General features: G+C 34.2%; 1 long non-coding RNA gene across 1 annotated transcript; it reads right to left on the bottom strand.

The window, feature by feature from the left end:
- Positions 6,159-7,386, bottom strand: LOC108663449. Its single transcript, XR_001929468.1, has 3 exons — positions 7,345-7,386; positions 6,985-7,043; positions 6,159-6,310 (listed from the first exon to the last, which is right to left on the bottom strand). It is a non-coding gene; the product is annotated as an uncharacterized LOC108663449 (long non-coding RNA).

The raw sequence follows: 8,478 nt of genomic DNA, 5'->3' as shown, positions 1-8,478 counted from the left end.
AAAATGTGGACCAGTTCTCGTTCTTTCGACGGACCTAAAATTAATTTAGGACTTCGTTGATTAGAATCGGGTTAATAGGTGACCAATCACACCTTAGATAAAAAAGATTGGTGGCGACTCCCACGCGATGTTAATTTTCGCCCGCGTCTGACGGACGGGTTCCCGGACCCGCACGTCACGACAAGAGTATATCCAAACATCAACATTTTCTAAATTCCTTGCTCTGGGGAGATCACCTTTAAGACTGATCATTCGTATCATAGACCACACTTTGAATCGATTAAACTTTTAAATTGATATTTCAAGTAATTCGTATATCAATCTCAATTATAGAACTTCATATGGCACTTAGACTAGATTCGACATTTCTAAGTCATTTAACCTCAAGCTGCCAATTTCACATCTAGTCCTTTAGTCCCTTGACTCTTCCTTACTATGAATAGCAAAGTTCAAGCTCATCCTTAGAGCAGATTTGTTTACTAACTTCTTACTTCATGACCACACATCAATTATAGTAATCATTAATACTCACTCTCGAGTTAGTTCACGTCCTTATATCCATGAACTATAATAGATCCAATCAAATTTTGAAATCTCACAATCGTTTAATTGAAATCAACACCACTTTTATATGGGCATAACACGCTCAATTAACATAGTGTTCTTATTTTTATGCACTCCACCAAATGAATTTACTCTTACCTCAATGCTTAATTTATACACTTCACCAAATGAATAAATTATCACGGCCTATTTGTCTAACTCCAAATTCTATATGCAGATGCACGTATTCTATTCTCCCAAACCTAACTTAACTTAACTCGAGCCACGCAGTGTCAGTGTGGATTTATTAAAACCACTTTAAAATCCAAAGCTTTAAAATCAAAATCTCTAATATTTAAACCACGCTCTGATACCACTTTAATTGTCACGATTCGAAACTCTCATCGGGCCCGTGACAACCGCCGTGATGTCCCGATAGGCACTCATTAACCCGAATGCCGATCGAAACCCCGCAAGGCTTAGCATTAGCTTCCGCATCTCCCCGGTGAGCGACTGTTATTAAATCTTGCATTTCAAGAAATCATAAGTTGTTTCCAAATCAAAATAATAAAATATTATTTTCTGGCTCACAGGGATATTTTTGTCATTTTTCTTTGATAATACCGAAACTCACCAAAAACATGGTGTAAAAACTAAATATGTTCATACATATTTTAAATCAGATAACTAAAGTATAAAATTACTTTTACAATGACACGTGGGCCCCCAACTAACCAATAAGATGTGAGTTTGTGAACCTATAATTTTGACAATGCAAGGCTAACTGAAGTCCTTGATGCAATTGGCTATCTACCAGTTATCCCGAACCTGAAATATGGAGAATTGAGGGTGGTGAGATTATAAAATCCTAGTGAGTAAACAGACACTATTTAAATTATCTAAAGGCGAATAAATGGAGACAATTAAAAATAATTAACTTCAGCAAATTTTTCACATCACGAATATTCATTTCAACCAAATAATCAATATGGCTCGTGAATTACTCAAAACTTGGCTCATGCCAAATCCTGTACTCGAGGACACCTGGACTAGGGGTATCCAACCGAGTCTGCAAAGGCTGTTAAAAATTCATATTTCGCATAAATCATATTTATATTTTGAAACATAGCCGTTTCTTGACGTTGGCTGAGTCTCACTCTCACGCGGTGGTCCACGTGAAGTGCACTCAAAAAGCCCACCTCAGGAGATACCCTACGCGCCTCTACGACCGAGGTGAGAATATAAAGGAGTTTACCATGCCCCTCTAATAGGCTGGCCCATGGAACCCCCCACCACTGCAGTAGCTAATCTTTTATCTACCACCTGATTTATAAAATCTTTTCTACATGACATAGCAATTTATCACAACCTAGCCTTTCAAGGCTAAATACACAGTATAAATAATTCTAACACCAAAATCAGTTTAGCCATTCATGCTCATTTATTGTCATAAGCCATTCAATTTAAAACCATAAATTTACAACACAAGCAGGCAGTCTCCAATTACTGTATTTTCAAAACCAGCATTTGAGTTTCCAGAAAATTTATAAAATCATTTTATAAAATCACAATTTCTCTTAAAACATAGCGATTTACCATTTAAACCCATTTTTCATAAAATCACATAACTGTATAAAACTACTTTAGATAATTAAGACGATAATAAGTTTACTCACAGTTTTTGAAAACTAAATTCGGGTACTCCAACTATTATTCATCGGGTGCGATTTTTTTGCCCTTGCTAGAGGATTCGCCACTTTGACAAATTGCACAATTAAGAGGTTTACTACTTTGGTACTAAATCAAAATAAACTAATTTATACTACTAATGCATGATATGAAGTGCAAAATGTCTAAATTTTGCCTAAACGAGATGTTTGCCTATTTCGATCTTTTACCCGATAAATCGATATACGCCTCCATTTAAACTCCAAATTAATTGTTTTCAGTTTCTATACCTCAATTGCACCCAAATTGACTTAATGTTCCTCAGTGTGGTGCAAATTATCAGTCACGATAGCAAATTACGAAAATACCCTTTGTGGGTAAAAATTCATATTTTTGCTCTGAAAATTCCCATTATTTTTCTAGGCTCATAATTCATCATTATTCATCATAATTCCTCAAATAAACATCAAGATCAACAGCCAATATTTCCCTAGAAAATTTGGCCAATAATGGTAATGGAGGAAAATGAATTCTTTTCTTGTTGCTTTGTTTTTAAATATGCTAAACTAACTAAAAACACTAACATAACTTAAAATCAAATTAATCTAACTTCATTCTCTCTCCATACCCATTTGGGCAGCCATGAATTCACCATGAAAACATGAAATCTAACCATGGAAAATAAGGAGAAATGCATGGGAAAGGTAGATCACAAGTCAAAATCAAGAGATTTTACTTTTGATTGCTTGATTCCTTGAAATCCACCAATTTTCCTTTAATTTTCCCATGTAGGTTTCTTTTTTTTTTCCTTTCCTCCTTTTGTTCTTCCTTTTTCTTTGTTTGGCCAGCCATATGAAAGAGAATTGGCTGATTTTATATTTATTTTAAAGTTAAATAATTAATGAATATAAACTTGACACATGTCACCTTATTATTGGTCCATGTGTCATTTCTTAACTATTAAGCTTTCTCTCTCCACCACACATTATTCAAGGGTCAAAAATGATGATGGGTGAAGACCTTGTGCTGAAAAAATGCTCTGGGGGTGCAAAATTATCGTTTTGCCCCCGGGGTGGCAAAATTACATTTTTACCCCAAAAACTGAAAAATTACCCACAGACATATTTTTCATCCCTTATACTCATACCATTCTCCAATTTGTCAAATGTGATCTAAATTCTCTCAAAATCTCAATCTTTGTTCGTTTGTGAAAAAATTACGATTTTGCCCTTACACTCCAGAAATCACCAGAATTAAACTTTTTCACTACCAACCCCTCAAATTATACTCCAATACTCAAGTTATACTCCAATAAGTTAAATGGGGCCAAAAAAATCTTTTCTCAAAATTCTTATTTTATCCCCAAGTGGCAAATGACCATTTTACCCCTAAATAGTGAAAATTTCGGTTTGACTCCAAATTGATCCTCGAACTCCGAATTACCATTTTGAGTCATCCATGAGCTGTGAAACTCTTAATTTCACCTCAAAATTCCTATTTGAACTAGTTCGAGGCTTAATCGACTTAATGGCACCATTAGGGGCAATATCGTCTTTTAACGATTCCTCAAAATTCCTAAATATTCAAACATTCTATTGAGCATGTAAATGACGTCATAATTATTTTATAAAACAGGGTTTGACAATATATAATTGAGGACTCTAAGTTAACAATTCAATCTATTAAAATAAGTTAAGGAAGAGAGGTATGATTTAGATGAACTGTTAAGGATATTGTAATTCTAGGCTTGTTTGATTTGATTTGTACTCAAGTTATTATTACTTTGATTTTTCTTTTTAGTTTAAATTTTGTTTAATTGGTTTTAGTTATTTAATTAATTTTGATTGTTTGGATAAGATTAAATTTTTATAATTTTGGTGCTTAGTAAAATTTTAGATTAATTCTCTGTGGGATCGATACTCTGCTTGCTTATATATTATATGTTCGATATATATACTTACATAATAGAGTTTTAACTAACAAACATGTGGTCTATATGTTGATTACATTAGGTTTGACAAGTCATGTGTTGCTCAAACTAGTTTCCAAGTTGCTCAACTAAATGCTCAAGGTTATTAATTTTCTAAGTCATTGACAATTGTTGGTGTCTTGGTCGAGGGGGTGGAGAATGGTGTGTAGAAGAGGAACTACCCCTAGTAGAAGTTTGAGGTTGTTTGAGGATGAGATTGAGATCAATTGGAAGTTTAAGGTGGAACAACTCCTCACTAGCATCCTAATGCACACCAACTTGTTTGCATAAAGCTATAATCAAATAGGGAAATCACAAGCCTTCATGCTTTGATTGTGTAGTGTGACTCATGGAATTGTAAATTACGTAGCCAATATCAATTGAGCGTTCAGTCATGATGGAATGAATAAGGATGGCTCGATCTTTTGTGACATCAATGAGATGTGTCGTAGGAAGTAATTTGGAAGCCACAAAATATAACCATATCTTAGAAGTTGGTTTCATCACATTCCTCTTGAATGAAACTGGTGCATTATTGAAGAATCACCATTGAGCCCCCTCCTCACAAAGTATATGAATGATATCATCCTAATCCTCATGCTTAGCCAAATATTGACCATATTTATCGTTTTCAATATCAGGAGTTTCATAAAATTCATTGATGGCATGGCTTGAGAATGGAACTAATTTACCTCACACAAAAACAAAATCATTAGTAGCTTCAACAACGTTAGCATAAAATTCTCTTCCTAGAGGGATATTTGCAATTGTTGGTGAGGCACAAAATTTTGCCAATGGCTGCCATCAACCATTGGTTGAAAGTCAAGGTGTGTAATTAACCCTTGATCCTGTCCTTGTTCGGGCATTGCAATTTTGTTTGCAAGAGAACTGACGTGTCTAGCCACAACATCAACTGACACAAATCTAGTATAATCAAACGAACCACTGGAATTTTGCCTTACTTGTTTGGGTGCTATTCTTAAATTTCCTATAATTAATTTTCAACCAAAAGAAAAGAAAAATACCAACAAAACACAATAGACCACCAACAATATTAGCCAATATGTCTTCACATTAAAATAAATAAATGCCTATAATATCAGGTAAAAATCCAACAATTAAATTTTTTCTAAACTACTAGGCATATAAAAGAAAATTGAAAATAAAGAACTTACCCATATTCCCAATTTTAACTTACCCTTAAAATTTAAAGCAAAAATCTAAACAATCTACCACACCCATAAAATAACTAAGCACAATGTCTCAAGAATCATCAATACTCATCACAAATTTCCAACAAAATAAATAATGTGAAGTAAGTCAATAATATTTCTTAAAATGAGAAAAGGAAAAAAGAAAAAAAAGAAAATATATATATAGATAATAAAAAACAAAGAAAAAAAAATTAAAACTTACTTGAACTCTTGAGCAAAAGTGTTGAAAATAATTGTGAAAAGGAAAATATGGATGTGGGTAATTGCTATGGAGAATAAAGATTAAAGGGGAATAATGGTGAAGGGAAGAGTGAAGGAAAGACAGGAAGGAATGGCTGAGAAAAGAGGAGTGAAAAGTGCAAAAATTTACACTTAGGAGGGAAGGGTAAATGTGTTGAAGTGAGAGGGGTGAGTCTTTGGGCAGTGGGCTACCACAATAAAAAAAAGAGGGGGGGTGTTTATAAATGGGAAGAGAGGGGTCTTTGGGCGGTGGGCTGCCCATTATAGAGGGGCCACGTGTCACAGTCCAATTTTCGAGCCATGACCAGCGCAAGGGCCCAAAGGGCTCAACCCAATAAGCTCGACTAAGCCTACTTAATTGATCTTATACATTAATCCCTATTCCTTTAGAAACCAAAGCTTGAAATGTTCAAATACTGTTTCTTTGAAAACGATTCATAAAACCCAATCATACCTTCATAATGGCATCATCCACCAATATATTCATATATATAGATTAACAAATGAATTTTAACATTTCACATCAAGTATTCATATATACATAATTGGACCTTGACCGTTAGCGGAGTGACTCTAGGCATGGTTGCTAACATTTAATGTCAGTGGTAAACCTATTGAGCAATGGATAGGGAGGAACACCTCGTTCTAGGATCCAATCATCTTTGACTCAGTAAACCTAAAACATGAAGTTTAAAAATGTGAGTACAAACTCAGTGAGTGAACATAGGAAGGGAACAAGCATCAATATGGGAAGTTTAAGAAATCATGATGCATTTATGTTGAAGACAATGCAATTTAACTCAATTTCTTGTCACAACGGAAATCTGTCTTTGCTGCGGTGAAATTCAAGTGGAAATCGTTTCTTAAGTTTTAACATTCAAAAATCAGTGCAACCACAATATAATTTCCAAAAACCTCTCTCTCTCTCTCTCTCTATATATATATATATATATATATATATATATCATATATAAACATATATATAACCACCGGCCTCGCCCCCAACTCTGTCTCAGCTTATGTGCACTACCACATCACACATAGCTGGGTCAGCACAACTCATGTGCACTCATACACAGCACATGGCTGGGTCAGCATAGCTCATGCACTCTTACACCACACATGGCTGGGTCATAATTATCACACAAAATATCATTTAATGTATAATATACACATCAACATAATGTAGAAACTCATGAATTCATCATGTTCATATCTCATAATATCAAAACATTTCATCAAGGGCTTCTTCCCATGCAACTTTTAAAGAAAAACCAAGAAAATATTTCAAGTGGCTCAATCAAGCATAAAATCATTTATTCCAAAACATTTTACTGCAAGTTCACTCACCTGACAAAACTATCACCAACAAGGTTCTAATCCAAGGAGTCCCGAAATGCCATTAAAACCTATATTTATCAATAAACCATAACAACCTCAATTAAGTCGTAAATTAAATCTAATAATTCTAATGAATTTATAGTAGGCAATCTACCCTCTAACCTAACATTAAACCTAAGTTTCTAGTCTAATTCACAAACCCATTTGGCCACCTACTCCAATTTAAAATTTCGTTACTTGGATGAGCTTGGAGGCATGAAGATCAACAAAAAACCTAATCTTTCCCAGAAAAATAATTTACAGAAATTAGAGAATAAATCTAAAAATATAACCATAAATTCAAAATTTCCAAAAGTTGGAAATATATACCTTTCAACCTTGAAAATGAAGATTTGAAGCCAAAAATCCAAGTGTTGTTGAAAATGAAGTAGAAATAGAAAATATAAGAAACAATGAGAGATTTTTCTTTCTCTCTCCTAAGGTTTAGATGTGCTGGAAATTGGGGTTAGAAGCTACAAATTCAGTGCCCAAGAAGTTAGGAGAAGGAAAGATTAGGAAAATAAAAGAAATAAAAAGAAAACAAGGAAAAATCACATGAAAAATTTAATTTTCATGGGGGTGGAATGAAAAATGGCACTGGATGGGTGAGGAAGAAGAAAACGTTGTTGGAAGCTTAAAGAATCTGCTGGAAATTTGAAGAAGTTGCTAGAAACTTGGATATTTATGCCTTATGTTTATCCATTTTCTCATGTAATTACCAAAATGTCCTTAACAAGGTCATTTTGTCTTCTTCTTATCCTTTGTGCAATCTTTTTACTCTTTTGACAATGAGACAAAATCCATAATAGTCTAAAAATACTCGAGTTCATGAACATGTAAAATTTAGACTCGAGATGTAAAATGACCATTTTGCCCTTACCGTGAAAATTATCATTATTTCTATTTCCTTCATTTATTTCACCATCATTAACATCATTCATTCACTCCTTAGGCCTACTCAGGCCTTAATAATACTAGAAAAATCCACTTCTAGGAGCCCACCATGAGAAATGATGAAATTACCTCTAATCTGCGTTATCGCATCTAGTTCTAGTTACGTGTCTATAAAGGTTGAGGTTTCACAAGTTCACTTATGAATCACCTTTTTAACTTGGTAATTAACCTCAATTGGCCTCCGTAAGCTTTATTAGTCACCATATCAATGTACGGGATACTACACCACGACACATGTTGGGCCCCGCCGTTGCTCGCGATGCTCAATATTGTTGGGTTGCGATGTCTTTTTAGGGGAGTCATAACCCCGACGATTTCCCCTTTTTTTTTTTAAGTTAAGCCATGACCTAGATACCAGTGGGCTGTGGCTAGTGTCAATTTGAGTGCGGGAGGTCGCGACGTAACCCCTCTTCAAAAAAATTTATTTTAAATTTTTTTTTGATAATTTTTGGGTTTTTTTTAAGGGAGCTTTAATTGTATATGCAAAATAAAAATAAATTGATAATAATT

Source organism: Theobroma cacao, chromosome 9 (assembly GCF_000208745.1).
Source record: "Theobroma cacao cultivar B97-61/B2 chromosome 9, Criollo_cocoa_genome_V2, whole genome shotgun sequence".
In the NCBI taxonomy this organism is placed as follows: Eukaryota; Viridiplantae; Streptophyta; class Magnoliopsida; order Malvales; family Malvaceae; genus Theobroma; species Theobroma cacao.
This window is presented reverse-complemented; position numbering and strand designations above follow the sequence as displayed.